This window comes from Equus asinus, chromosome 7 (genome assembly GCF_041296235.1).
Source record: "Equus asinus isolate D_3611 breed Donkey chromosome 7, EquAss-T2T_v2, whole genome shotgun sequence".
Lineage (NCBI taxonomy): Eukaryota > Metazoa > Chordata > Mammalia > Perissodactyla > Equidae > Equus > Equus asinus.
The window spans coordinates 62,660,288-62,681,799 of NC_091796.1; the positions used below are offsets into that span (position 1 = coordinate 62,660,288).

Here is a 21,512-nt window from a genome sequence, read left to right on the forward strand (position 1 = left end):
ATGAATGTGTTACGAAAAGACAAAGCTCTAGACTAAATAAATAGATAAATGCATATCACATAGTATAAATACAAATGTGAAATTCTAAGTAAATATGAGCAAATATAACCCAACAATATATTAGACAAATGATATCTTATTACCAAGGAGGGTATAGTATTCAGTAATGTAAAATTCGGTAGTGAAAGAGTTCAATGTTATAAAGTCTGCCACCATAATCCATACATCAACAAATAAAAAGGAAAAAGCTGTATAGTGACTTTTAACACTGAAAAGCCTTTTGATAAGACCTAACTGCCATTCGTAGCAAAAGTTCTTATGTAAAATAGGATTAAATGTAAAAAATTGTTTACCAAAATGTGATAGCAAATATACTACAAAACATAAAAACCATTTCAGTTAAAATCAGGAAATAGAGATGCCTAATATGATGGTTGGTATTCAGTATTGTCTTGGAGATTTTAGTGAATGGAATAAAAACAAAATTGAATGAGTTGTGCAAACTTTGGGAAGAAGAGATAAAACTACATATTTTTTTGCAGATGATATTTTTTACCTAGAAAACCCAGGAGAATCTAATTATAAGTTTTTAAAATTAATACAAGAATGTTGAAGTGGTTGGCTAGAGGATAAATATAAAAAGTCATTAGCTTTTCTGTATGTCAGCCATCAGCCCCTAAAAATTGAAAAGGGAGGGGACAGCCTGGTGGCGCAGCAGTTCAGTTCGCATGTTCCACTTCAGTGGCCTGGGGTTCGTCAGTTTGGATCCCGTGTACAGACACTGCACCACTTGGCAAGCCATGCCATGGTAGGCATCCCACATATAAAGTAGAGGAAGATGGGCATGGATGTTAGCTCAAGGCCATTCTTCCTCAGCAAAAAGAGGAGGATTGTCAGCAGATGTTAGCTCAGGGCTAATCTTCCTCAAAAAAAGAAAAAACTGAAAAGGGAAAAATATTACACCCATAAAAGCAATAAAGTATAAAATATTTAGAATAAATTGAACAAGAAATGTGAAGGACCTTTGTGAGGAAAACTAGAGAATTCTATTGACGCATATAAATTAGTGTTTGAACAAATGGAAAGACATACCCCAAAGTTTCTGTTCTTCCCAAATTAATATTTACTTCAGTTCCAAAATAATCCCAATTGGTTTTAATTTAAATCGGATAAAAGTATTTTATCCTGAAATCTGTAACATTCTGGTGGTATAGTAATAGACCAAGAATCTATGGAACAGGATAGAGAAATCAGAAAGAGCTGTGAGAACATAGTATGTTCCATATAGGCTAATATACACAGTCCATGTAGGGAAATCAATTCAGGAGGACAAAGCATAGATAATTTAATAGATTATGCTTGCCAAATTGGCCACCTATCGATATAAAAATGAATTCATAGAATAAAGACTTAAATGTTTTAAAAAAAAGGTTTTACAAGAATATTTTTAGGAGACAATAAGTTTTCAAGAGTGAGGAAGAACTCAGTCAAGAGTGGAAACTGTATTATGTAAGAGAAATGATAGACATAGGAAAATAATTTTTTGCTTAATCTGAAAATTTTGTTATTTCACTCATTTGGGAAGATGTTTTCATTGGATGTACAATTCCTACTTGACAGCTTTATGGCTTTCATTGCTTTAAAGATGTCATCTCATTGTCTTGCCTCCATTGTTTCTGATGAGAAGTCACCATATCTCAAATTACAAAGCCCCTCTTTGTAATATTGCCTAACCCCTTTCTCTGCTTTATTTTCTCCTTAACACTTATCGCCATCTGACATACCATATATTTTACTTATTTATCTTATCGTCTGTCTTCACACACTAGAATTTATGGTGGATCAAAGTAGGGATTTTTGTTAGTTTGTTTCAGGCTGTCATAAGCTTCTAGCAACAGTAAAAATTCAATTAATATTTGTTGAATGAAAAATGAGAACAAAATGAATTGTCCTCAAGAACAGTGTTACTGTTCTGTCCACTGTGTTCTCATAGCCCTTAGCTCATGTTTCTTAGTTGGATTTTCCTGGTATAATAGTCATCTGGTTTCTCATCAAGCTGCAAACTCCTTAAGGGCTAAGACTATATCTTTATCTTCTTTGAGTCCTTAGCGCACCTAACACAAAGTCTGTGTCGTAGAAGACCCTGGTTTTTTAATCAGCGAGCATGCCTGGCTTGCATTGGTTTTCTCTGTCTTGTCATACTTGACTCCTTCATCACCATAATCTTTTTGAGCTTGTCACTTCTAAAGATTACTATTTCCAGTCTGATTTCCACGTGCAAACCCGTGAACCTTGTCCTCCTCACAGACTCTGCTTCCAGCCTTTCTCCTGTTCACCGCCAGCTTCCTTGGACCAGCACCCATTCCTTGTTTTCTTATAGACACCACACTGAGGCTAACCCCATTGCCTGTCCTTGATCCCATCTCTTTCCCCAACTTCAGATCTCGATTTTTCCTGCATCTTTAGTTAATCTCTGCACTCCAAGTGTCAGGTAAAGGCCACCAATGTCCTTCCAGTTACTAAGCTCAGTGGGCTTTGTTCAGTCATCAAGTTGTTTTACATTTTTATCAAATTCAATAGCAACTGTTTTCTACTTCTGGAAAGTATTTCCTCCCTCATTCATCCTGTTCCTCTGGTTGCCCCTTCTAACTTATCCTTTACGCTTGTCTTTCTTCTGCGTGCATCTTAAATACTGCAGTTCCCTAGGATCTGTTCTTGGCCAGCCTGCTTCGTGCTCTGCATGCATCCCTGAGACTCCCCTCTGCTTTGACCCCCGGAAACACTGACAGCAAGTGAACCCAAGTTCCCAGTCCTGAACTTCCTCCTGAAAAATCTGTTTTTAATACCTCTTGGATAGTTTGTCCTAAATATGCTTTAGACTCCCTTAGATGTCAGAGATTCAGCATCCCTGAGAATGTACTCCTTGTGCTCCAAAGCCCGCTCCTCTGCTTCGTCTTGCTCAGTGGCTCGCACAGGCATCGAGTCAGTCTTGTGGGCTAGCAAGGTCAAAGTATTCTCTTACCGTCCGGTGTTGTCGAGTCCCATCAGATATGCCTGTGACTTCTTTCTGCTCCTCTCCATCCTCACAGCAGCTGTCTCAAGTCAAGACCTCCTCAGCTCATGCCTGCTTGTTGAAACAGCCTCCTCTCTGAAGTCTGTTATATTTCCCCCCTCATTTTTTTCCGCCATCTCTAAAACTGCCACCAATGACATCTTTTTTTAAAAAAAATTCAAAACAGTCACAAAACCAACAATGGGCAGGGGAAGAGAAGCGAGACCACAATTTATCATGGCATTTCTTTGCTTAAAAACATCCACTAGTTTCATAGCACATTTAGGTTAAAGATCGAATTCTTCTCATGGAGTTTTAATTAGATTCTTTCTTTTGCAATGAAGAGCGATCACTCAGATTTCCTCAAGTAATGGGCTATGCTGTAAAAATGCATGTTGGGGGAGGAGGTTGACTTGTGGAAATTCCAGAACAGGACTGTGATCAGAGAGCTCTCATTCCTGCCTCTGTCTGTAGAGCCTCTGCAGCGGAGCTTGGCCCCTCACTCTGGGGCAGTGGTTCTCAAACGAGCTGCATCAGGGTCGCCTGGAGGGCTTGTACAAGCGGATTGCTGGGCTCCACCCCCAGAGTTTCTGATTCAGTAAATACCCCAAATTTTAATTGATGTCTCAAATTGATGCCTTGTATTTCTAATAATTTCTCAGAGACACTGATGCTGTAGGTCTGGTTACCACGCTTTGAGACCCATTATCCTTTAAGGCACCTGTCACATCATTTGGGAAGCCTTCTTTGATGCTATCCATCAGAATTAACTTTCTCTCTCCTTTGTAGGTTTCTTCACGTTATATTAGGAGAGCCTTCTCAAACTTCAGCATGTGTCAGAATCACTTAGAGGGATTATTAAGACACCGATTGCTGGTCCCATCCCCAGAGTTTCTGAATCATTAAGTTTGGGGTATGGCCTCAAAATTTGGATTTCTACCAAGTTCCTAGGGGATGACCACACTTGGAAACCACCATACCGGAATAACTTGTTGACATACCTCTCTGCTCTGCTGAACTCAGATTCCAATGTGAGACCTCACATTGTTCTTCTGTCCACTTGTTGCAATGCCTGAGCACGGTGCCAGCTGTGGGTGTATGCTGAATAGACTAATTCCCCAGACAATGAATTCTGAAATCCTCTCTTTGATCACACCCTCATAACCCTCAGTTCTTCTTGCTTCTTCAATTCTGTGGAAGCTTTTAAAAAAAATCATATCCTGGGGGCTGGCCCCCGGGCCAAGTGGTTAGGTTCGCATGCTCTGACTCTGGGAATCTGTGTTCACCGGTTTGGATCCTGGGCTTGGACCTGTGTACTGCTCATCAGGCTGTGTTGTGGAGCCGTCCCACATAGAAGAACTAGAATGACTTACGAGTAGGATATACGACTATGTAAGGGGGCTTTGGGGAGAAAACAAAAAAAAGAGGAAGATTGGCAACAGATGTTAGCTCAGGGCCAATCTTCCTTAAAAAAAAAAATCATGTCCTGTTTTTTAGCCTTTCTATTCCTTGTTCTCTGTCAGTTGTTTTCAGACTCATGTGCCACCAGGCCACTTGAGGCCCCTTAAACATTTTATCTCACGTTCTCATGGTTTAGAGTCTTTCATCCACATGGCCGTCTCCTCATCAGCTCCCAGCTGTCTGTAAACCTAACCATCCGCTCTGGCTCCCAGACTGCCATGAGCTGATGGAGAAAGTCCCTCAGTGCCAGCGCCCTCTGCAGAATCTCCAGCGTAACCGAGAGGGGCTCTCTGGACTGCTCTGTGTCCTTAGATTCGTTCCTAGTGGAATTCTGGTAACTCTCCCTTTCCCTGTGCTCCCAATATAACACTATAACCTTGACTCTTAGCAGATACCCTCCTACCTCATGAAGGAGATCAGGGCTCCTCGGTGTGACGTCCTTGCCTCTTCTGCCGTAGCACGCTCCAAGTCCTCTGTTTTCATCTTGTTCACCACCTGCCTTTTCATCTCAGGGTCCTTCCTCTACCTGTGTTCTTCAAACCTTCCCTCTGTTCTGCTTCTCTCCCCCATCGCTTATCCCCTCTTTCCTAAGAGCCTCATTTCTGTAAGTTCATTTCCCTTAGCTGATGAACTGAAATGCCCTCTTCTCCCCATATTCCTAAGAAAAAGAAAAGAAGAGCAGGAGAGAAAGCATCCCTTTCTCTTGACTGTTTCCCGCAAGCTCTCCTGACTCGTCCTCTTGGTTGCAAACCTCTCAGAGTGTGGCCGCACCTGTGGCTCTCCCGACGCCTCCTTTTCACTGTCCGGCTTCTTGCAGTCTGACTTCTGACCTCATCCTTCCCGTGAAGCCTCTCCCCATGCGGGGACAGTGACGCCCTGCCTGCTAGTCCCGCAGTGTCTCCCCCCATCTTGGCCTTGACCTTTCTTCGACATTTGACAGTCTTGTCCTCCAGCCCTTGAGAGGCCCTCTGCTCCCTTGGCTTCCAGGTCTCTGTGTTTCCTTGGAGCCCCTCCCAACTCTGATTACCCCTCCTGCTCCTTCCCCAGCTCCTTACCTCTAACATGGACAACACATGCTGTCCTTTGTTCTTCTTTCTTGGGTTTTCTCCATTATTGCCTCTTTCTGAAGAATTTGGAATTGCCTCTTCTTGGATATACACACCTAGCTTATTCCAGATACCTACAATTCAACATCTTTGAAAAAACATCTTTTCTACATCATCCTGTGTTAGCCCCCTCAATTTGCTAATCTCTTCCTGGGTACCCAGGACTGGACCTCTGCCTGGATCACCCCCTCCCCACAAGCAGTTGTTTGCCATAGTCTGTCGGTGGTGTTTCTGCTCAGTTTGGTTCCCACCGTTTAGGGAACATCCGCGTTATCTATTGCCAAGACTATTTTTTTTTTTTTTCATGCTACTGGAAAGCACAATCCAGACTTTTTAATCTGTATCCTTCCAGGGTGTTTGGTGGGTGCACTGTTACATCCTCAAATGTGCCAAGTAAATGAATGAGCAAGCAAAGTTCAGGAATGATATGAAAAGAGAGGGAATTACAAAATAGCAGAGATTTAAAGAAATTAAATATTAGTGTTAGTTTCCATAATGACTTGCATTGAGGGAACTCTGAGTGCTTTAAAAATATTAATTTACACTCTGTTCACAGGAAGAACTCATTATCTCTAACTTACGAGCAAAGAAAGTCAGCCAAATGAAGCGACTTTTCCAAAAGGAATATAATGCATTAAATAGGGAGCTTGGTCTAAACTCTGAATAGCTTTATTTTATACCCTGTCTTGTTCCCAAAGGATTTTAGATGGCTTTGAAAGACACAGACAGTTACACAATTTAGAGTGTTCACAAAAACAAAACAAGCCAGTTGCTCAGGAGAAGCACGATTATTCCTGGTACAAGGTCTGAAAGAAACTTCTTTCTTGGGTCCACACAAAGGGCAGCAAAGGCACATCCTCAATCACATCCTCCAGGCAAGGAAGCAGTGGGGCTCACGGGGCTGTTTGCGGCACTCCTCAGTGTGGGCTGATGGCGCGGGGCCAAGGCTCAGATCCACAGAGCAATTCTCCAAGGAACCAGATCAAGACAGCCCAGGTGTGCAATTCTCTGATGGCCTGTCGGGCTTCTGCGTTTCCTGTCTATAGTGCAGGAATTAGAGCTGTCCGCTGTGATGTTTCCTCCTTTTAATACTATGGCTGGGGCTGTTCTTCTATGAGGCATGACCAAAGTGTAGACCCCTCAGCCGGGAGTTCTCCACTGTGAGGGTTCCAGCAGCCCGACCAGATGGAGGGGATGGAGGAAAGGTGGCTTTGAAAATGCAAGTTCCACCTACCCGGGTCCCAGTATTTCCGTTTTAGCCACTGAACTTTTATCAGCCAGGGAGCTTTTGCTGGGTTTCCAGCTGCCTCAGGAGCCCTCAGGAGCCGGCCTCAGGCGCCATTAATTAAACCCGCTTTAGCCCGGCAGCATGGCTGCAGGGTCAGAGTGTGGAGGACGCCAGGAGTCGCCAAGACTATTGTTTTATCCTTCTCAGCCTTCAGTCTTCATCTCTTTCTTCTGTTTCATCCTTACCTGGCACTGATGAGTAAGTTCTGACAGAAATCATTTACCACTCGCAAGTGTCCAGTGGTTCTCTAAACCACCAGAATAGAGATTGAACTCCTCAGGCCGACGTTCAAGGACGTTCACGCTCTTATTTTTGCCTCCTCCCAGTCCAGCTGTCCAGCCCCTGTCGGTGTGTCTCTGCAAGCTTCGTGTGAATACTCACACGCTCTGGTGTCTGCGAGAGCCTTCTCTTTCCAGCCTCTCTTGCTTTGCTGCTGCTGCTCCCTGGATTGCCTGCTGAATTTCTGTTTGTGTCAGAAAGCAACGGTCTCTGTTCAGAATTAGTCCTTTATTTTCTTCCCGGACACACTGTTTGGGTTTCTTAACTAGTGTGTGTTAGCATTTGTGTCTGCTTGTTTAGTCACCAAAACACTGAATCCCACCATATGTCAGGTTGGGGGTGACATCTGTCTGTCTGCACGTATGTCTCCCTCACCTGCATAAAAGCCACGGGAGGACGAGTCAAGCTCCCGCGTCCCTCCCAGTGCTTGGCACCTGCTTTGCCCAGGGAGATGAGCAGTAACTGATTTTTGACTTCAATTGCACAGAGAGGTACCCTGAATGTGCAGATGAAAAATGTTTTTGGTAGAGTGTGGAAGAGTTCTTGCTGCAGTGACATGGCAAAGTTATTAAAAGGTGAGAATTTGGGAAGCACAGTTATGTTCAGGGGCTGCTGCTTCGGGGGTTATTGCCCAGCAGCGGTAAGTAGGTAACGTTAGGAAAAGTGTGTCATTTCCAATTGGTACCACGAAAGAAGGCATTATTTACGTCAATGTGCAATGGTGTTGGTTGGTTGCTACTGACACTTGTTTTTCTCACGTATTCTAAGATGTTGCCTGATGGAGCTGTATGTAGCGTAACTTTTGAAATGAAGCTGATATGTTGGTGTGAAGGGTTGTGTGCACGGCTAGTGGAATCAGACAGGTATTGCTCTGAGATGTGGGTCTTAGGATTCATAAGCTTCTCGCCTTAAGAATGGTCATTTGTTCATTCTACCCCTTGCCTTTTAAAATTTTGCTTCAGAAAATTACTGATCAATATTGTGCAGTTTCCTAGAACTGGATGTTCTTATTGCCAGAGTCGGGGGTTCGGCCGTCCGTGATTTCCCATCTGTGCTCTCTGAGGGGGGTGCGTGGGAGGCTGAGCGGGTCCTCTTGTGGGATTTCTAGTACTGGGGCTCTGGATAGGGTAACTTTGTGAGTAAAAGTGGGGTCATGCTAGAGAGAAATTCAATGTTTGAAAAAAATCACAGGGCTGGATGACAACTAGGATTCTTTCCAAATTTGAATAGCATGCTATGCTTTTTGTGTTGGGGATTTTTATAAAAAGAGTTGAGAACAAAAATGCTAGCACACACATGTGGAAGAGTATTCATATAAAGAATTGAAATACAAAGTAGGAAAGGTTTTTTATTAATTAACTCAGTTATTCAGAACTCCAGGTCTGAAATGATAAAGTAGGACACAAGTGTGATTTTTAGGGTCTAAAAATGCCCCTTGTGATTCAGGGGTATCTGGTCTGGAATGGATGATACTCAGCGTGTGCCCTGTTTACAAGGGTGATATCGCTGCCCAATCCTATTAGACATTGTGAGCACTTTGTAAAAGGAATACTTCTGAGAGCCCACACTCTGTGTGTCTCAGCGTTCTGCTGTCTGTGAGGACATGGCCTGGCTCAGGGGACTGCACCTGTCTGTTCCTAAGGCAATACCACATGTGCACACCGCTAAGAAAATTAGTCCCTGCGCCAGCCTGCAAGCCCGGCTCTGACCTGCCTTTCCTTGGCTTGTGTTCTGCGGAGCTCCTTGATTTTGCCACACTGTTACGGTTGTTTTTCTCAGCAGCTGAGCCTCTTTCCCTACTGCCCAGACCAAAGTTGAATTCTCTCTCCTAGCATTTCCTGCCTTGGACCATCATGTCTGTAGTTGACCCCAACTGCGAGTGGTCTGGTGGCGGCTCTGGCTGGTCCACTATGGTGCTTCTCATCCACCCCTTTTGTTGTTTGTTTCTATAGGCCTGGACCTGGGGTTGCAGGCAAGAAAAATAATTATGGTCACTGGCTCGTGGCCATAGTTTAGAAAAAAAGACTTGGTGTGGAAATGTGACATGTACACAGTGACTTCGACTCCTATGAATATTTTTCCACAGTTTTTTTCTGTGTCCTCTGCTTTCAGTTTCTAGCCTTTGCTCCTGCTAATCTCATGAATAAGCCAACAAACCTCAAGGTGTGTGTAGAACAAAGCAAAGTTCAGTGAGTGGTAAAGTGTAAATGTGTTATCTCAGCAGGCACAAGTTGCCACGTTTTTTGTGAAAAAAGTTGCCGTGGTTTTTGCTCATCTGCAAATTTGGCTGCGGCCATGATTTACAGATAAGTTGAGGGAATTTTTCTTGGTTTTAGAAGAAAGGAAACACGCACACACACACGTCCCACATAATACTGCTCAGAAAAAGAAAGACATGGCCCTGCTTATTTCCACAAAAGGGAAGGTGTTGCGTTTCTGTTTTTCAATAGCCAAATCCATCCAGTTTTGCAGGGGAATGGCTCTGGAATGGTGTCCTGGTAACCTTACATGTGTCCAAATAGGACAGGTAGCCACGGCTTACCTGCAGGTAATCTGTCTTGACAGACACCCCGTGACCCTCCCAGAACAGGAGCGCATGGCAGGCTCGTGTGGAGCTGCCTGAGGTCATTTCTTGTCTTCCTCATGAGAGAGTTCTCCTGGCTCATGAGTTCTGCTGAGGTTGCGTCTTGTCACTCCACCTCCTTGGGCACAGCTGCAGCCTGCAGAACTGCATTGCTGCAGCGTCCGGCTCCTCCAGGAGCAGGGTGCCTGAGCATCTATGCTGCAGCGTCGGGCCGCTTTTGTCTCAGTGTCACCCTGTGCAAGTGACATGGGGAGCTGGCCCCCTTAGCTACTTTTGCTTTTTGCTGTCTATTGTAAATAAAAAACTGTCTAAATATAAAGAAGGGCTTCGTTCTTTACTGGCCAATTCTGTCAGCACTTGCCTTGGGCCGCTGTACAGATCTCATTGCCTTAACCCAATGGTTCTCATTTTGTTTTCTTACGGTTGTTTTCTGTTTTTTAAGAATCTGGCTTTATTCAGTGGACTGAATCCAGCACACCCGCCTGCATTCCCTGCTCTTATGGTTTCTCCATAGCAGTGTGTCATTAGTATGACTGCATCTCCTTTTTTTATTTTTTTTTTTAATTTAAAGATTGGCACCTGAGCTTACAAGGGTTGCCAATCTTCCTTTTTTTTTCTTTCTGCTTTTTCTCCCCAAATCCCCCCAGTACATAGCTGTATATTTTAGTTGTGGGTCCTTCTAGTTGTGGCATGTGGGACACCGCCTCAACATGTCCTGATGAACGGTGCCACGTCCGCACCCAGGATCCGAACTGGAGAAACCCTGGGCTGCCGTAGCGGAGCGCTCGGCCACCGGGCCGGCCCCTTCTTACAGTTTTTATTCATGTGGAAACATGTACATTCTCATGGTAACGTGCATATAAACTGTGTGATCTTCATAAACATAATTTATTGGACCTCTGTTGTTAGATATTTAGATTTTTTCCAAATTTGTTGTAAAGGCTGCATTTATTCCTTTTGCATATTTTTTTAGAATATAATGTTAAAGTTGGGATGAATAGATCAACAAGTGTTAACACCTTAATTTTTGGTTATAAATATGTATTGTCAATATGACTTTCAAAAGTTCTAGTCAAATTTACAAAGCCGTCATGAGTGAGTGAACGTGTTAATTACCCCGCAGAGGTAATTTGATGGTGCTTTTCAACTTAAAAGTTACTGATTTAGTAGGCACTTTTGCTACATCTTGACTGTGTAGGCTGAAGTGAGGCAATATTGTATAGTGGGAGTGCGTGGGCTAGAAATTTTGTGTAAATCCAGACTTCTCCAGATGTGTGACCTCTGTAAGCCTCAGTTTCTTAGATTTATAAAAGGAGATTATAAATCTAATATTCAGTGTTATAAAGAATGAACAGAAACATACAAGTTCATGCATATCCGCTCACACATACACATCGCAAACACACACACACACTCACACTTACACTTTCTCTCTCTCTCTCTCCAACCACCTAATTCGATACCTGGCATATATTAGGTGTATATTAAGTGATAGATAATATCATTTATCCTATATTAATAGTCAAATGTATTTTGTCTGTTAGTGATGTTTGGTAGAGGTGTATCGGAGGGGGGAAAGTCTCCTTTCTTCCCTTATTGTGTTCTTATGGCTGGACTAATAACAAAATTGACACAAGACCAGATTCACAAGAGGAAAACTCAGTCTAATACGTATGTATTGGAGATCATAAAGGATGCTCAGAGAGTGAACAAAACAGTATATTTATCTTTTACACAAAGAAACATAAATTTGTGAGGAATGATAGGGCAAAGAAACTTAGATTCAAGGTACATAATTAGTCTGGAATTTAAGCAGAATTTAGGCTGAGAAAGTAAATCAGCAAGTTATGTTTGAGCAGCCTCTCGGCCCTGAGTCCCCAGCCCTGGTGATTGAGGATGCGAGGGAGCACCTCCCACACAGGAGACTTACTTCCTGCTTTCAGGGGAGCAGAGCCCGGAAGCTCTGAAAGCCCATTTTGCTTCTCAAGTCACTAATTTCAAAATATTCAAGATGCTATTGTGGGATATTTTGGGATCACCTGCCCTGGGCGCCGGCAAGGGTAATAACTGGGACGTCTTTCTGTAGCTAGTGTGTTCAGTGAAAGGAAATGGAATTTAGGCTTTACAAACCTGACTGAATAGCTAATATTTTAGAAAATGAGTGTTGTGTCTGTAGTATGGCTGAGAAAACTGCATAAAAAATCTTGTAAATTCGGTGCCTGAGCATTGTTATGTCATAATTGATTCCTTTCCTCCAGGAAATTGAGAAATGTGTTGGTCAGAATAGATACTTCCTATTCATTTTTAAAGCCAAAAGTACTGTCCTGCCTTCCCTTTGACTCGCTCCGCAGTATTTACGGCCAGGCGTGATGATGGCTCCAAGGGTACAGTGACGAGCGAGAGCAACAGGAGCCCGTGTTTTTAGGGGCTGCAGTCTGAGTCTAAATAAGCAAACTGGTTTATTTCAGCCCATGTTAGTTTTGTCTGATGTGACCCCTGTGGAAGGGAATGGGACCGGTGCTGAGAGGCAGAGGGCTGGAGGCCTGGAGGCTGCGCTGCGCGGGCAGGCCTGTCGCGCTCTCAGGTGCAGGCAGCTGGTCCCTCACCTCCTCACCTCCTCACCTCCTCACCTCGGTGCAGCACATGCTGCTGAGAAGCACTCCTGCTTTACAGAAATATTTAATTCACTGAAAGTTGTTACTGTTTGGTATTATGTTTTCTTTTTCTGATAAAATTTAAAAGGTTCATTGCATACTTACGTGATCATAAAAGAAGGTCTTAGATATGATTTGCTTCTGGTGAAATGATAATATATGACAATTGGAAATATGATTAAATTGAGGAATTACAGTATTTTGAAGAACACAGCTGTTGTAGAAAATGAGATATCTATATTTGCTTTAGAGCCAACACTGCTGTAATGTGTTTTTGTAAAGCATATAATTGTAATGTAGTAAAATGCTTATGTGAAATTAAGGACGTTGAGTAATCTTACCAGAAAATCTTCAGAGTTTGTCAAATTGCTTTCCCTGTTTAAAAAAATAAAATAGCTCATGTTGTGGTAGAAATGGCAGCAAATCTTTAAGGGCTGTAATGGGTCAAGGAAGAAGCTGTGAGCTCCCTGATGGACGTCACGCTGTGGTGTCTCACTGTCTTCAAACAGAGCGAGAACATCCGCTGACGACGATTCTGTTAGCCTTCTTTGATGATAAAAATGCTTTTTAAAGTTCTTACACTGTAGTAAGTTTCTTTCTTACCAAGAACAAGTGTGATTGGAAATCACTGTGTTAATGTATGTGCTCTGTGTGTCTGTTTTTAACTATAAATTGATATGATGTTTTTCTTTATAACCTGAGCATAAATTACTCCCTTTTTTTGTCAATTATATATATGAATATCAAAAGAAAAATAGTATATATTATTTATTTATTTTTTCATCTACTAGTCCAGGGACTGGGTTATATTTTTATTTCGGTGGACAGCACACCCAGAAAATATTTTTTTAAATGATTAAAAGTCTACACGAATTCCTCCCACACAATTTAATGGATTTTTATGTTTGTCCTTCCATCAGGGTGCTTGATTTCTCTAGAGGTTTCGGATGTTTGGCTTAGAGCTTTGTCTCCCCACCTGTCCCCGCTGGTGCTCGTGACTTCTGACCCTTGTCCACCTGGACATTCTTCAGGAACATTTTACAGTAAGATAAATGTTAAAGTGAACACTCACATAGCACTGTCTGACCAGTCTTCTCCAAGGGTGTGTATGTATGAGTGTGTGTTTGTGCCAGTGTGTGTATATGTGTGTGTATGGTTAAGCAATAATACCTGTAGAGAATTTTGAAACTGTGGAAAGTCACAAATAAGGAAAGAATATTTACACTGATCTTACCACCCATGTATGGACACTTAATATTTTGCTGTTTCTTTCCAATTGCTTTTCCATGCGTGTGTTTCTATGTGCAGACAAACATGCGTAGGGCCTTGCCCAAAGAAGGTGCTTTATAAATATGTTGAATAAATAGATAATTTAATGTATAGAATAATTTACAGTTTACAATTTAGGATCATATAGTATACACTGTTGTGTGTCCTCACTAAAATTTTTGCTTAACCCAGAAAATTCTCAAGGTATTTTATTACTTAAAAAATATGCCTTTGGTAACTTCATATCATATACATATATAAATATAATTTAACCTTTCTCCCATATTAATACTATTTTGCATTTTTGCTGTAATAATGTTGTGATGTACATTTTTATCATCAGCTTTTATCATAACTGCTTCCTTAGCATGTTAATCCCAGAGGAGGAATTACTGGGTCATAGAATATAAAGTTAAAACAATTGCTCATCCTTTTGGTCAGATTTTTATTATTTAGAAATGATATTTTTATTGAATTACAAGGGATAGCTATTCATCTAGAAAATTTGGAAAGCAGAAAAATAAAGTACAAAGAAAATTGTGAAGAAATTCTTTATAATCCCTGCACGTAAAGATGACTTCATTTAGGATTTTGGTTTGTATACTTTTAGTCTTTTTTATTTCCATTTCATGTTTTACCAATAAGGAGCCTTTTGTTTTCTAAACTGTGCTTTTTTTCCTACTTAGTAGTGTATCATTAACATGGCCTTTCTCTGCCATTAAACAATCTTCTACAATGTAATTTTATGGCCTATTATTAAAATGACACGTCTGTACAATGCATTTAATTAAGCCCCTCTTGTTGGACCTTTAGTTTGTTTCCAATGTCTCATTATTATGAAGAATTCTAGGATAAAAACCCTTGTGTTTGCCCGTTGGGTGCATCCACTGTAATTGCATTAATACAGATTCTTAAAAGGAGAATTGCTGGTTCACAGTCTATGAATAATTTTTAAGGCTTTTGACATATTTTTCCACATTGCTTTCTGATGGGTTGTACCAACTGGCATTTACAACAGAAAGAGGTATGAATGTGAAAGGAGATTATACAAGAAATTTTCAAGTCTTTCACCTAAAAATTAACCAAATCATCTAGAAAACCTGCACCAGCTCACTCTTCTTTGAGAGGAGTGGGAGGTGCCTGTTTTAAGTACTCGTGAGCCGTCTCCTCGGAGTGGGATGTATTCATAAGCCTGTGCTGAAACGGGAAAAGCTGGATATGGAGTGGTTAGATGATTTCACTAAATGCTCACAGAAAGTGAGAGGTAAGGCTCTGATTACCAATTTAATTAGTTAGCCTGCTTATAGGGTGTATCTTCAGTTAAATGTTATTATTTTTCTGTCACTAATTGTTTCAAGGAAAGTCACTGTGTTTTCCTTTCGGGTCCCTTCAGCCGCTGCACAGGAGGCGTGCTCTTGGAGCAGTGCTTGACAGAACGGAAGCCCGTGGCCGCGCCTGTTGAACTGCTTGCCAAGGTGAGCCACTGAAGGCCTATGTCTTTGCAAGAAATCAACACTAAAGAGAATTAATTTAAATAAAATAATTTGCTTCAGTAGCATACCAACGTATTTGATTTGTAGGCTTTGCTGGAAAGTGACATAACGAAAGCCATCAAAGCCTTCAGTTTCCGGTTGTGTGCTCTGGAGCCGCAGTGCCTGGGGCTGCAGCCCATCGCCACTGCCCGCCAGCTCCGTGGCCTTAGGCAAGTCCTTCAGTCTCTCTGTACCTCAGTTTCCTCATCCATGAAGTAAGGAAATTACCATGCCTACCTCCTTGGGTTGTTGAGGGATCGAATCAGTCGTGCATGTGAAGAGCATAGGATGCAACACACGCACAAGCCCTCCTGAGTGTTCGTCTTCCTTTTGGGCTGAGTCACTTGCATGTGTCCTCCCAGGGGTCAGGTTCCAGGCATCTGTTTTGACGTGTAGCAGGGAAGCGGTGGCTCAGGCAGCATTTTAGAGGAGACAGTGAAGCTCCTCGATCCTGTCCTGCCTGACTCCACAGGTGCCCAGAGCGGCTCTGGGGGGTTGGTGGGTGGAGCCTGACAGTGACCAGGGCTGCAGGGGATCATCTGTACCCAAGGCGCCAGACCTTCTGCTGCCCTTTCTATTCTCCTCGCTCTGTGTTTTCAGTACTTCAGGGGCAATTTGTATAAAAAGTGGCATCAGATTTGCATCATTATATTGCATTTTAACCGGCAGTGAGAAGCTAAAACTTTTTATCTGCTCTGCTTTCCAGGACATCTGTTGAGTTACACCTAGTACTTTTCGTTATGTGAAAGAGCTGCAGTCACCTGCCCGGACGCGGCCGTGAACAGGGGAGAAGAACGGAAGAGAAGGCAAGTGCGGCGCCTCCCCTGTAAGAAATGCTCGGCATCCTCTTGGTTCTCAGCCCAGGTGTCACATCACCTACTCTGTGGAGCTTTGGAAAACACAGAGGCCTGGGCATTCCTGAGACCCACTAATCTAGAACCCCAGGGCGGTGCCTGGAAACCTGTAGCTCGAGGACCTCCTCAGAGCTTCTGTGCGCAGGGTGAGGTCCACTCTGGCAGGTGTTAAGACCTGTGGTTCCTACTTAGGAGTCAGGTCCCTGCCACCCCACATTGCTGTTGCTTGATGAGGCTGAGGGTCTGTGTTCTACCAAAAGTGTGTAAGTTCCCTAGGCAAGGGATCTCTTCGTCCTTTCCCTCATGTCTCCTCACCGTGCCTGCTCAGTTGATGTGTTCATTTGACCAGTCAATGTTGAAAGGCTTCTGGCAAACCTCTTCTTACTTCTTAGTGTCGAAGTTCTTTAAAGGGAGTTGGCTTTGACTGGGGCTGTCCAGTGTAACTGCGGTTGCCCTTTCCCCTTCTCCCTGTGACTGCCTCTCAGGGGGGTAGAGTGGGCCAGACCAAGGGCTGGCTAAGGCCTGTCAGGTACCACGACCCCGGGGAGCAGATGTAGCCCAGCCAGGGTCCAGGGTGTGAGCTTCAACCAGAGGACACAGGCCGGGCTTGTGACCTGATGGCTGGGCTTGGACGGGATCCCCCTCCAGGGTTTTAAGGCAGCCAGAAGCCACAAAGATGGAGTAACAGTCAATGATCGAAGTTAGAACTTACATGTACCAAAATTGGCTGTGATGATACACTGTCTTAGGAATCAGACCTGTGTGTGTCCTCAGATCAGGATCCTAGGACGAGGATCCTCTTACCTCCACTCAGTAGTGAATCAGATATTTGGGTGTTAGGGGTGAATTGTATTCTAACTTCCAGAGCAAGACAAGTTCTGGCTGATGGCAGCAAAGTGTTAGTTTCTCTGTCCAGCTCCTGCCATCTTCCCCTCATCTCAGCCAGTCAATACTAATATTATTTCTCAGAGTTTCTCCTTTAAGATCCTTTAAGTTCCATCAAGTATTGCAAGAACACCTACAGAATAGAGAATTTCTTCCCCAGATTTTCCCTCAAGACCTAGTGGTAACTAAAAAACCACCAAGTGGCAAAAGTGGGATTTTTATTCCTGAAATAAACCCTCTGGCAGTATTAGGAACTGGGTAACAATAGGGGATGGGTCGTGAGCTTTTCTCCCTTAACTTTACAGAGACCTGAGAAAGGAGTGCTGGGAAGCACGAAGTGAGGGGACACTCTTGTGGCACGTCGAGGCAGGAGCAGACTCTCTGTGGGGACGTGGAGAGAACTGTGAGACTGTCTGTTGAGATGAGTGGGGAGCGGGGATGCAGTCTTTGATGAGTCCTTGGCTAATAATATGACTTCAAAATATGACTTTCTCAAGCTTTTGAACTCTAGTGTTTGTCAGCTCTGAAGGTGACAGCGAGGTGTTAGTGCAGGAGACGGCAGACCTGTCTGACATGTTGACATGCCTTTCTCTTCACTCACAGTTGAACAGTCAAGCTACTCATGTTTTTAAGGCTCTGTGTGTGCAAAGCACTTTGTAAGACCTGGTGGTGGAAACACTAAGGAGTTTATGACTGGTTTCTTAAATTCTTGCCATCTAGTTGGGATATAAGACATGCCCATAAAACATGATTACGGTATTACGGTGTGAGGTAGAATGTTAATTGTCAGTGGAATGTACAAGAAATGAGTTTACTAGGTATTCCGTGCTGAGATGGGACCTCATCCGACCCTGAGCGAGGAGAAGAATGAAGCTTATCAATTATTATGTCTGGTTTGTCCTGATGACCAAAGAAGATGCTCGTGTTCAAGATACAGTGTTACTCTAACTTGACACTTACATTCTAAGATGCAGTAAGCATGGTTTATATTTCGAAATAAGTTTCAATAGAAGAAAAAAGGAAGATGCTTCATGCTGGCCTTTCAAGGAGGATCGGACTGAACTCAGTTTTGTACTGACATTGCGCTCGTGACTGTTAATGTCCATTTTCATGGTGTGAATACAGGCAAGCCTGCACTGTGCTGCAATGTGCAGATAGTGCATGTTTTACAAATTGAAGGCGAGACCCGCCCCCACCAGCAAAAAGATACTGACTCGCTAAAGGCTTGGAAGATGGTTAGCATTTTTTAGCAATAAAGTATTTTTTAACTAAGGTATGTACATTTTTTTAAACATCATGCTCTTTCACAACTAATAAACTACAGTATAGTGTAAACATAACTTTTAGATGCACTGGGAAACCAAAAAATTGGTGTGACTCCCTTTGTCGCAGTACTGGCTTTATTGCGGTGGTCTGACCGCAATAGTGAACCACACCCACAGTATCTCTGAGGGGCACCTGCATTACAATAATGGTGTTCAGGACAGCCAGCTGAGATGGAACTCTTCAGCCTTTGACACTGAAATGTTGAAAATAAGACTTAAAATAGTTTGCATATTCTGAATGGAAAACTATTTAAAAGATGTTAAGTATGGCTTTACTTTTAAAATATAATTTTCATCCTAATATTCAAGTATTAGAAGATATACCAATGACACACGGACATACACACATGCAAACGATCAATTCCATCATGCAAATCAGATATGCATTCTACCAGAAAATGTGTGTATATTTTTAAAGGAGAGTATGCTTATTTTATTTGCAGATAAGGTTTCTGCATATCTGTAAGTCTATTTTATTTATTTACTTTTTTAAAGGTTTTATTTTTCATTTTTCTTCCCAAAGCCCCCTGGCATGCAGTTGTGTATTTTTAGTTGTGGGTCCTTCTAGTTGTGGCATGTGGGACGCCACCTCAACGTGGCCTGTGAGCGGTGCCATGTCCGCGCTGAGGATCCGAACCGGTGAAACCCTGGGCCGCCGAAGCGGAGCGTTGGAACTTAACCACTTGGCCACGGGGCTAGCGCCTGTAAGTCTATTTTAAGTTGCTTTTTGTACAAGACAAGATAAAGTGTTTTATATTTTATAATTTATTTACCATCTGGGGTAATGAGTATACAAGTACATAAACACCTTCTGCTGACATAGAAAACTTAAAAAAACATTTTCTCTTCATTACTGGTGAAATGTGCCTATTTTGACTTGATTTAAATTTTAAAATATTTTTTCTTTTGTTTTGAGGTTGGCATTAGAAACTTCTCTCTTATCTCTCGCTGCCAGTGGTCTGACTCTCGGCTGTGTCTTCCTAAAGCCTTCTTTTCACCCGTAGCGCATCGCGTCCGGTTCAGATATGTCAGCCTGGGATCGAAGCCCCGTCTGCAGGTGTGCATCAGCACAGGGCTTCTTCCACGCCTGTTGGGCTGGTCCGCGCACTGGCTCCTGCTTGTCACTGCCTGCACTTGACTGTTCAGAGTCTTTATCCAAGTTTGAAGTGCTTTGTATCTCTTCTTGCCCCTAAACCTCATAGGTCCATGTCCCCCCTAAGACCCCGCCCTTTCATGCAGCTGTTCCAGCCTGCACGTCTGACCCACTGACATGGACTTACCAGGCAGCTGCCATTGGCCCAACTCACGTTGGTAGGAGCGAGGGTCAGGGGACAGTAACGAGTAGAGTACAGTACAGTAGTGTGCAGACCAGATGCCTGCTTCTCGTATTACCTGGCCGTGAGCAGACCAGGGTCTCTGCCTGCACCAGCCCCAGCACTCCAGGGGGGAACTGCATCTGCGGCATCGTCAGGCCTCCGACTGAGGACGCACAGCCCGCCCTGGCCCTAAGCCGTCCTTCCTGGTGATGGTGAGTCCACCAAAGTGCACGTGCCTGTTGTCTTTAGCCACTGGCCCCGAAAGCTCGGCTTTTTATCCCAGGCTGGTGTTCCTCTCTCCCCAGCAAATGTCAGCTTGCCAAGGAGAAAGGCTAACTATGTGCTGAAGCCCCTGCAAAGCAGGCACGCTTCTACTTTTCCAGAAATTTTGGTATTTCAGAACAAAATGAAAGTCATCATGAGAAAAGTTAAAACTCTCTTGGACTTCTTTATATATCTTTATATATCTTTGATAGTTTAGTAATATAGTTTTAGTTTGCGTTCCATGTAGCTAAGGTGTTATATTAATTTCCTTTTACTGCTGTAACAAATGACCACAAACTTAATGGCTTAAAATAACACAAATTCATTATCTTAAAGTTCAGAAAGTCGGAAGTCTGAAATGGGTCAGCGGCTGCGTTCCATCTGCAGGCTGTTGGGAGAATCTGTTTTCTTGCCTTTTCTAGATTCCAGGGCCACCTGTATTCTTTGGCTTGTAGGCCCTCATCACTCCAACCTCAGTTTCCATTGTCACGTCTCCTTCTCTGATCTTCTGCCTCTCTTGTAAGGACCCTTGTGATGACACTGGGCCCGCCTGGGTAGCCCAGGATCACCTCCCCATCTCGAGGTCCTTCATGTCATCACATCTGCAGCGTCCCTTTTGCCTGTAAGATGCCACATTCACAGGTTCAGGGGTTAGGCGGTGGACATCTTTGGGGGCCAGTATTGTGCCAACCACAGGTGCCGTCCCCTCTTCATTGCCGGTGCTGGTCTGTCCCGGCCTCTGGCCTGTGTGGCTCTTCGTGGGTCGGCTCCCTCCCATTATCCTCTGCAACCCCTCTGCCAGTGGTGAAACAAGTGCTGTAACCCCCTTAGTAACTCAACATGTTCGTCCTCCTTTCTCTGGCCCAAATGCCCACCTTCTTCCCCTTGTGGCCTCTGCTTCCGGAGAGTACCCTGTCCCCTCTACCCAACCCACTTCTCCATCCTTCAAGGTGAGAAGGTCTGGCATTGTCCTAGCCCCCCACCCACTCGTTATTGCCCTTCCACTTCCACACTCAGCCCTCCCTCCTTTGAGGTTTATGCGATCTCATCGCTACTATTTCCACTCTTGCTACTTCATTAGATTGTGTGTGTCTGCTCGTACCGCTACGCTCCCTGCGCCCTGCCGCTTCCCCCGACCCCACTCCCGCCGCAGTTGTGTTCACATGCTTGGACGTGGCTTTGCCCGTGTGATTGTCCACCCGACTTGCTAGTACCTTGTGTGGCTCCACCCAGGGACTTGAACTTCCTTTTCAGTTCAGTCCATCTTCCCATTGCCACACTTGGCGTGAGTCAGAGTCGGACCTCCTCAATGCTGAACTTTAAAATCTCACCATCTGATCTCGCCTACTATCTTTGCAGGCCTTTCTCTCCCTTATTCTCACAGTTTTTCTTTTAATTAAGACTTGGAGTTGTTGAATTCTGTCTTCTCTCTCTGGCTTCCTTTCCTTCTAGCCAGACTAGGCCCCCTGGTTCCATCATTTTAGCTATTTTCTTGCCAAGATCTTCAGCTCCCTTGTGCCCTGTCATCTTTTCCCCATGTACGCCTGCCAAAATCTCAGCTCTGGATGAATCATGTTTGCCTTCTAACTTCTGCACTGAAGCTGCCAAGCACAGCTATAGAAGAACCATGAAGCCTGGCAGAT

The 21,512-nt window shown here is 43.6% G+C and overlaps 1 protein-coding gene across 1 annotated transcript in view; it reads left to right on the top strand.

Annotated features, from left to right (window-relative positions):
- Positions 1-21,512, top strand: part of L3MBTL4 (L3MBTL histone methyl-lysine binding protein 4) — a 469,197-nt gene that overhangs the window by 147,224 nt on the left and 300,461 nt on the right. Inside the window, 7 exon segments of the mRNA XM_070514531.1 lie at positions 13,345-13,467; positions 15,087-15,168; positions 15,274-15,395; positions 15,932-16,031; positions 17,270-18,237; positions 18,813-18,993; positions 19,206-19,817. The gene's annotated coding sequence lies outside the window, so the exon portion shown is untranslated.